The 9,359-nt window shown below is 35.8% G+C and overlaps 2 long non-coding RNA genes across 2 annotated transcripts; both read right to left on the bottom strand.

Moving 5' to 3' along the window:
- Positions 1 to 232: 232 nt before the first annotated feature.
- LOC133828833 (uncharacterized) lies at positions 233 to 1,995 on the bottom strand. The gene is made up of 3 exons (XR_009891337.1): positions 1,853 to 1,995; positions 1,696 to 1,771; positions 233 to 457 (listed from the first exon to the last, which is right to left on the bottom strand). It is a non-coding gene; the product is annotated as an uncharacterized LOC133828833 (long non-coding RNA).
- A 5,595-nt stretch (positions 1,996 to 7,590) lies between these two features.
- LOC133828832 (uncharacterized) lies at positions 7,591 to 9,111 on the bottom strand. The gene is made up of 3 exons (XR_009891336.1): positions 9,018 to 9,111; positions 8,488 to 8,549; positions 7,591 to 7,779 (listed from the first exon to the last, which is right to left on the bottom strand). It is a non-coding gene; the product is annotated as an uncharacterized LOC133828832 (long non-coding RNA).
- Between the last annotated feature and the right edge of the window lie 248 nt (positions 9,112 to 9,359).

Genomic DNA, 9,359 nt, shown 5'->3' with positions numbered 1-9,359 from the left:
ATGTGAAGCAAACACTCAATGGAAACAAACAGACAAGTGACAAGAAAACTAACTGGAACTCTCCCCCGAGCTCGTGCTTGGCGACCAGGTAATCCCCCTATCTTCAGAGGAGGCTGGGGGAGTGTACACCCTCACTTATTTTAGTTAAAACCATATCTGAGGTGTTACGTTTTAAAACTATATCATAATTTAATTCTGCGGAAGTTTGGACATTTTTTTTTTTACTTGAAAACTTATTTCACATTATTTACATTAAACATAAAGTGTGTCTCAAACATATTATACATAAGTATTAAATAACCCAATTTGTTTTCAAAACATAACTTCACACTTTATTACAAATATCACATTGGTAAACTGAAATAACCCACAAAAGGTCGATGTGTTCATATGTACAAATCAGGGTTAGGACCATGCTTCAGTTCTCCTTATGTCATTCACTCATTTCTTTCTCTACCTGCAACACAAGACAACTGTGAGCCTAAAGCTCAGTAAGCAAAGTAATGCATGCAATGCTAATGATTACCCAATGTCAATGGACATACACAACTTCTTTTTAAATTTTGGGCCCCTTAATATTGTGCACACTGTTTGAATTGGTCAATGCCTGTAGGGCTTGTTACACAAATAATATAAAATCCCATGGGTTCTCCTCCGGCTAGCCATCACCACAGTAGGGCACATTAAAAGCCTTATTCCATCGTTGCCCCGTCGGGCTCAAGAGTTAAGGCGGCCACACACTGTGGTGTCAATACATATAACAATAACTCATATGGAGGAGAAATAAAAACGGAAACATGGCAAACAATATAATTGGTTCACTAAAACCTAGCCCAAATTATTGGGCAGCCTACTATAGGCCTCCGTTTACACTTATTAACACTTTCATTTTCCTTTTAAAAACAGTGGCACTGAACTTAAACTTCTTTTTACAACTTTCTTTTATGTTGCACAAAACTTGCAAAGGCATCATATAATTAATCATCATAATATCATGCATGGTCTTATATCATATAATAATTTACCATATCACTATTATGCCATGCATACAAATTTATGATGAAGTGTCAATGTATGTTAATACCACTTACTCACAAAATATTCATATAATGCATACTTTCACATAACATGTAATTCTTGTGTTGCAGTTGAGTACTTTACTTACCTTCTGTCCAAAATATAATTTACAGTGTAACAAGTGGTGTCTTAGGTGTTGATGTGTTTATCCTGACAATGGCATGGATTTCTCATCATAATGATGGCAGTAATACATTGAACTCTCATTTAAAAATACCCATAAAACATCATATCAAATTTCATATCCAATTCATGCCTAAAATGCCTTAAACCACCTAGATCGAGCGTTAAATTTATCTTAGACATTTGGAGAAATTTTGACAGAGTTTCCCCTTAATTTTAGCTATCCTCAAATATCAAAATCAACCAATAATCAACGTCAAATAACCTGCCATAACCATATATCCTAAATACCAACATGATTCATCATAAAGTTATCATATACCGATTTTGATAAAATTCTAATCTCCTAGATCATCACCCAAATTAAATGAGTCTCCACATCTATTCAAACATTTATAAACATATATACTCTCTTATAAACTCAATCAAATAACTAAAAATCAGTTTGTACTCCAAGAACCCCAAAAACCCCATAAAACACAAAATTTCACTTACCGAGCAACTTTTCGGCGAAAACAATCTCTTCTAGCTTTTCTAAACCTCAAACCACTTGGAAACCACCAAGAAATATCTTAACAAGAGATAAAACACCATAGATAATCTCTCAGAAAAATTCAAAAACATAGTTTAACTTCCAAGTACAAGAACTTACCATAAAAAGGCTAGAACTAAGCTTAATCCACTTCTTTGGCTTTGATTTCACTTGGATCTCCTTATAATTTCTTCAAACCAGCCAAGAAATTATTTTTGGTTTTCTTTTCTCTCTGTTTTTCAGAGTAATGGTCGTGCAAAGTGATAAGGTTGATGAAAATTCTTTATTTTCAATGATTTGGCCTTATTGTATCAAAATTTGACACCTTTCACCTCATCATTTCACCTTTTGACTTATGAAAACCTTATCACTTCAATAATTTCGACTTAATCATATGCTAGGCCTAATATCCTTATGTGTAAAACACTCACACCAAACCTTAGGTCCATATGAGTTCATACCCAATAGTTATGCTTACCCGATCGAGCGTAGCGCACTTATGCTAAGCTCGTTTTCACTTTGCATCAATACCACTGATTATGTATACCTCCCATCAAGAATTGATCTAATGGTTCTAAAACCATTTTTAATTCATCAATGAGACCTTAATCATACCTCAATTATATTTGGTAAATTCACTAATACTCAATTTTACCTCGAAATACTAGTAATCGACATTGTACTATTTTTCACCACTTAACATCTTTTGCCTTCTATATCTCACTTTCCTCACTTAATTCCATGTCTTGTCCATATTTTTCATACTTTCTTATATCTTGAGCACATCAAACACCCATAAAAGACAACTCAAATGCCACAAGGTTAATAATATTGAGCATACATATAGACATCACATACATAACTTTTATACTTATACATGAAAACACTTATAAGAATATGCATATGCTCAAATTTTACATATTGTATGATATGTAATGCAATGCAATGCAATGCAATCATGTGATTATTGGCTATATTATATCCAAATAATGTGGGTGCTACAATCCTCTACACCTTATAAAAATTTCGTCCTCGAAATTATCTTACCCAAATAGCTCTGGGTATTTAGATCTCATTTCATCTTCCCGTTCCCATGTCATTTCCTCAATGTTTGAACTTCTCCACAAGACCTTAACCAGTGAAATCTTCTTATTTCTCAACTCTTTCTCTTTTCTGTCAAGAATTTTCACTAGTTTTTCTTCATATGTTAGGTCTTGTTCCACTTCTATTAGTTCGTAGTTTAGCACATGTGAAGGATCTGGCACGTATTTTCTCAATAATGAGACATGAAAAACATCGTGGACATTTGACAATGATGGCGGTAATGCCAGTCTTTAGGCTACCTTTCCCACCTTTTCCAATACTTCAAAAGGTCCAATAAATCTTGGGCTTAACTTCCCTTTCTTTCCAAACCTCATTGTTCCTATCATAGGGGCAATTTTTAGAAATACCTTGTCCCCAATGTTGAACTCCACATCTCTTCGCTTTCGATCAGCATAACTCTTTTGTCTACTCTGAGCAGTTAACATTATTTTTCTTATTTTCTCTACTGCTTCAGTTGTTCTTCTGACCAGATCTAGACCAAGATACTTTCTTTCTCCCATTTCATCCCAATGAATTGGTGATCTGCATTTTCTGCCATATAACATTTCATACGGTGCTACACCAATCGTTGCATGAAAGCTATTGTTATAAGAAAACTCTATCAGACATAAATACTTCTCCCATGATCCTTGAAAATCTAAGACACAAGCTCGAAGCATATCTTCAAGAGTTTGAATGGTCCTTTCAGATTAGGGGTGATATGTCGTAGTAAACTTCAATTTTGTACCCAATGCTCTTTGCAAACTTTCCCAAAACAATGAAGTAAATCGAGCATCCCGATATGAAATTATAGATACTGGCACTCCATGAAGTCTAACAATCTCCTGAACATATAATTCAGCCCACTGATCCATAGTATAAGTCATGCGTACCGGAAGAAAGTGTGCTGATTTGGTATATCGGTCTACTATAACCCAGATAACATCATGTTGTTTAGAAGTCTTTGGAAATCCAAGTACAAAATCCATAGTAATCTCTTCCCATTTCCACTATGGTATCCGTATTGGTTGTAGTAAACTAGCAGGTTTCTGATGTTCAGCTTTCACTTGTTGACAGGTTAAACACTTGGCTACAAACTCGACCACATCCTTTCTCATGTTGGGCCACCAGTAGTGTCTTTTCAAGTCATTAAACATCTTGGTCGTCCCCGGATGTACTGAATACAAGGTATTGTGAGCTTCAGTAAGGATTTCTCTCTTCAACTCCTCATTATTAGGGACACAAACTCTTTCCTTGAACTTTAGCATCCCATTACATGACACACTAAACTCATTGACCTTCCCACTTTCCAATTCACCTTTTTGTTCCACCAAGTAAGGATCCTCACATTGACCTTGTTTGATTCTCTCTAACAAGGTAGACTGAATAGTCATTACTGATAATCTTCTTATGATTACCTCAATCTCCGCTCTGCACATGTCCTCCTGAAGTGGTCTTGTCAATTTCCTCAAAAATGACACATTACCATGAGACTTTCTACTCAGTGCGTCTGCAACTACGTTTGCTTTTCCAGGATGATAAAGTATTTGACAATCATAATCTTTCACTAGCTCCAACCATCTCCTTTGTCTCATATTTAATTCCTTTTGAGTGAAGAAATACTTGAGACTTTTATGATCGGTATATATTTCGCACTTCTCACCATACAGATAATGTCTCCAAATCTTTAGTGCAAAAACAACTGCTGCCAACTCCAGATCATGTGTTGGATACTTCTGTTCATAGTCCTTCAATTGTCTAGAAGCATAAGCTATGACTTTTCCATTCTGCATCAACACACACCCTAAACCTTGCTTTGAAGCGTCACTATAAATCACAAGTCCTCCTGATCCAGATGGAATAGTAAGTATTGGAGCAGAAACCAATCTTTGCTTCAACTCTTGAAAACTTTTCTCACAAGCTTCAGTCCATTCAAACTTATGATTCTTCCTCGTCAGTTGTGTCAATGGCATTGCTATCTTGGAAAATCCTTCAACAAATCTTCAGTAATAGCCTGCTAATCCCAGAAAACTCCTTACTTCTGAAACATTTGTTGGTCTATTCCATTTACTAACAGCTTCAATCTTTGATGGATCCACTGAAATACCATCTTTTGAGACTATATGACCCAAAAAGGCCACTTTCTCTAGCCAAAATTCACATTTCTTAAATTTGGCATAGAGTTGTTTTTCTTTTAATTTCTCCAACGTCAACCTCAAATGTTCCTCATGTTCTTCTTCGGATCGAGAATACACCAAAATATCATCAATAAACATTATTACAAACTTATCAAGGTAGTCCTTAAACACCCTGTTCATCAAGTCCATGAATGCAGCTGGAGCATTAGTTAATCCAAATGGCATCACAAGGAACTCATAATGGCCATACCGAGTTCGAAATGCGGTTTTTGGTACATCCTCTTCTCTAATCTTTAATTGGTGATACCTAGATCTCAAATTAATCTTTGAAAATACTCCTCTTCCTTGTAATTGATCAAAAAGATCATAAATTCTAGGAAGTGGATACTTATTCTTGACTGTCAACTTGTTCAGTTCTCTATAATCAATACACATTCGCATTGTCCCATCCTTTTTCTTCACAAATAGCACCGGAGCTCCCCATGGTGAAAAACTAGGCCTGATAAACTTTTTATCCAGGAGTTCTTGCAACTGTATCTTTAATTCCTTTAGTTCTGCTGGTGCCATTCTATAAGGTGCCTTGGACACAAGGGCTGTACCAGGAAGTAGCTCGATCACAAATTCAATTTCTCTGTCTGGAGGCAATCCCAGTAAATCTTCTGGAAACACTTCTAAGAAATATCTAACTACCGGTACATCTTCTGGTTTTAACTTTTGCTCCTTATAAGTGTCAACCACACTGGCGAGATAACCCATACATCCACTTTCCAACAGTCGCCTGGCCTTCATAACAGAAATTAAAGGAATGCAACTTTTTGATGTCGCTCCAGTAAACATAAACTCATCTTCCTTCGAAGGCTTAAATATCACGGTTTTCTTTCTACAATCAATAGTGGCATTATACTTTGAAAGCCAATCCATACCCAAAATCACCTCATAATCGTGCATCTCTAAAATTATTAGATCAGCATATAATTCCCTACCATCAATGCAAATAGGAACCCCCCTCAACCAATGAGTAGAATACAAAATCTCTCCAGATGGTAACATTGTACTAAACACTTCTGACAATTTTTCACATGATCTACCCAACATTTTTACATATGTCAAGGATGCAAATGAATGTGTGGCACCTGAATCTATTAATGCATGAGTGAGAATACCCGATGCAAAAATATCACCTGACACCACAGAGTTATTGGTATCAGCATCAGCTTGAGTAATTGTGAACACCCTAGCATTTCTCCTTTGAGGTTCATCCTTCTTTTGTTGGTTCTTCATCAATTGACAATCTTTGATAAAATGATCCCCCTTGCCACATTTGAAGCAGCTCTTAGTTAGAAGCCTGCACTCCCCGAAATGATTCTTTCCACAAGTTTGACATCGTGGCTGTTGTTGGAATCCAGATTTCCTGTTTTGCTGACCTCCATTAAATTTCTTATTCTGTCCTTGTCTAAATTGGAAATTATGGGCCCCTCTTTTGTTGTCATTGTGAAAGCGGCTTTGTTCTTTGTTGAATGGAGTGTCTCTACGAGGCATGCTAGTAGCAGCTTTAGCTTTTGTTATCTTTTCTTCTCTGTGTTCAGCTCTCAAAGATTTCTCCACAGCCTGAGCATGAGAAAGAGGCCCTGTACGTCCCATATCCACATCTCTAGCCAATTCTGGTTGCAGACCCTCCAGGAAGCGATTCACTCTACTAGTTTCAGTGTTAACCAAGTCTGGTGCAAACTTGGCTAACCGGTCAAATGTCCTTGCGTACTCAACCACTGAAAGATCCCCTTGTTGTAATCTAGTGAACTCACTTACTTTAGCAGTCAACACAGCTTCATTATAAAACTTTTCATTGAAGACCAGTTCAAATTCTGCCCAAGTCATCTGATTCACTTCTCTAGTCTGCTTAACCACTTCCTACCAGATCTTAGCATCCTTTTTCAGTGTATGTGCAGCACAAGAAACCTTTTCCCTGTCACTTAGTTGCATGAACTCAAAGATGTCTTCTAAAGAACTCTTCCAGTCTTGTGCATCAAGTGGATCAGTGCTACCTTCAAATACTGGTGGGTGTTGTTTTCGGAACCGTTCATATAGTGGTTCCATGGGGTGCACTGTAGGTGGAGCTTGTGGAGGTGTTGGAGTTTTAGTAGGTGGTGATGGTGCTTGTCTTTGTCGTTGTTCTGCTAACAACTTCTCAATTTGTCCAGCTTGTCTATTCACTACCGCTCGAAGTTAAGCCATTTCTTGATCATATTTATTACTGCAAGAGCCTTCAGTAGCCCCCATTGCATGTTCACAATCCATCTGTGTTATTATATATATCTTAAGACAAAATGCCCATAACTTATGTCATTTAGCCAATAATGCACATGAGGCATGCAACCAGCACATAATAAATGCACACATAAAACTTACAGGTGAACTGAGCATTATCCTTTCCTCAATGTGTACATATGAATGGTCTACAAGAACATTTTAACCATAGCTCTGATACCAACTTGTAACACCCTCACTTATTTTAGTTAAAACCATATCTGAGGTGTTACGTTTTAAAACTATATCATAATTTAATTCTGCGGAAGTCTGGACATTTTTTTTTTTACTTGAAAACTTATTTCACATTATTTACATTAAACATAAAGTGTGTCTCAAACATATTATACATAAGTATTAAATAACCCAATTTGTTTTCAAAACATAACTTCACACTTTATTACAAATATCACATTGGTAAACTGAAATAACCCACAAAAGGTCGATGTGTTCATATGTACAAATCAGGGTCAGGACCATGCTTCAGTTCTCCTTATGTCATTCACTCATTTCTTTCTCTACCTACAACACAAGACAACTGTGAGCCTAAAGCTCAGTAAGCAAAGTAATGCATGCAATGCTAATGATTACCCAATGTCAATGGACATACACAACTTCTTTTTAAATTTTGGGCCCCTTAATATTGTGCACACTGTTTGAATTGGTCAATGCCTGCAGGGCTTGTTACACCAATAATATAAAATCCCATGGGTTCTCCTTCGGCTAGCCATCACCACAGTAGGGCGTATTAAAAGCCTTATTCCATCGTTGCCCCGTCGGGCTCAAGAGTTAAGGCGGCCACACACTATGGTGTCAATACATATAACAATAACTCATATGGAGGAGAAATAAAAACGGAAACATGGAAAACAATATAATTGGTTCACTAAAACCTAGCCCAAATTATTGGGCAACCTACTATAGGCTTCCGTTTACACTTATTAACACTTTCATTTGCCTTTTCAAAACAGTGGCACTGAACTTAAACTTCTTATTACAACTTTCTTTTATGTTGCACAAAACTTGCAAAGGCATCATATAATTAATCATCATAATATCATGCATGGTCTTATATCATATAATAATTTACCATATCACTATTATGCCATGCATACAAATTTATGATGAAGTGTCAATGTATGTTAATACCACTTACTCACAAAATATTCATATAATGCATACTTTCACATAACATGTAATTCTTGTGTTGCAGTTGAGTACTTTACTTACCTTCTGTCCAAAATATAATTCACCGTGTAACAAGTGGTGTCTTAGGTGTTGATGTGCTTATCCTGACAATGGCATAGATTTCTCATCATAATGATGGCAGTAATACATTGAACTCTCATTTAAAAATACCCATAAAACATCATATCAAATTTCATATCTAATTCATGCCTAAAATGCCTTAAACCACCTAGATCGAGCGTTAAATTTATCTTAGACATTTGGAGAAATTTTGACAGAGTTTCCCCTTAATTTTAGCTATCCTCAAATATCAAAATCAACCAATAATCAACGTCAAATAACCTTCCATAACCATATATCCCAAATACCAACATGATTCATCATAAAGTTATCATATACCGATTTTGATAAAATTCTAATCTCCTAGATCATCACCCAAATTAAATGAGTCTCCACATCTATTCAAACATTTATAAACATATATACTCTCTTATAAACTCAATCAAATAACCAAAAATCAGTTTGTACTCCAAGAACCCCAAAAACCTCATAAAACACAAAATTTCACTTACCGAGCAACTTTTCGGCGAAAACAATCTCTTCTAGCTTTTCTAAACCTCAAACCACTTGGAAACCACCAAGAAATATCTTAACAAGAGATAAAACACCATAGATAAGCTCTCAAAAAAATTCAAAAACATAGTTTAACTTCCAAGTACAAGAACTTACCATAATGTAGAGTCCAAGAACTTTACTTAGCTAGTTAGAAAGTAGTATTATAGTATTTATAGCATTATCTTTGTAACTGTGGATTTTTGGTTCAGACCGGGAATTATTTGGACACTCATAGTAGTACTTATAGATTTTCTAAGTTTAATCTATAGTTTAAGAATATTAATTTTAACCTAAGGTTT

Source organism: Humulus lupulus, chromosome 4 (assembly GCF_963169125.1).
Source record: "Humulus lupulus chromosome 4, drHumLupu1.1, whole genome shotgun sequence".
In the NCBI taxonomy this organism is placed as follows: Eukaryota; Viridiplantae; Streptophyta; class Magnoliopsida; order Rosales; family Cannabaceae; genus Humulus; species Humulus lupulus.
The sequence above is the reverse complement of the archived record's forward strand: the minus strand, read 5'-3'. Positions and strand labels throughout refer to the sequence as shown.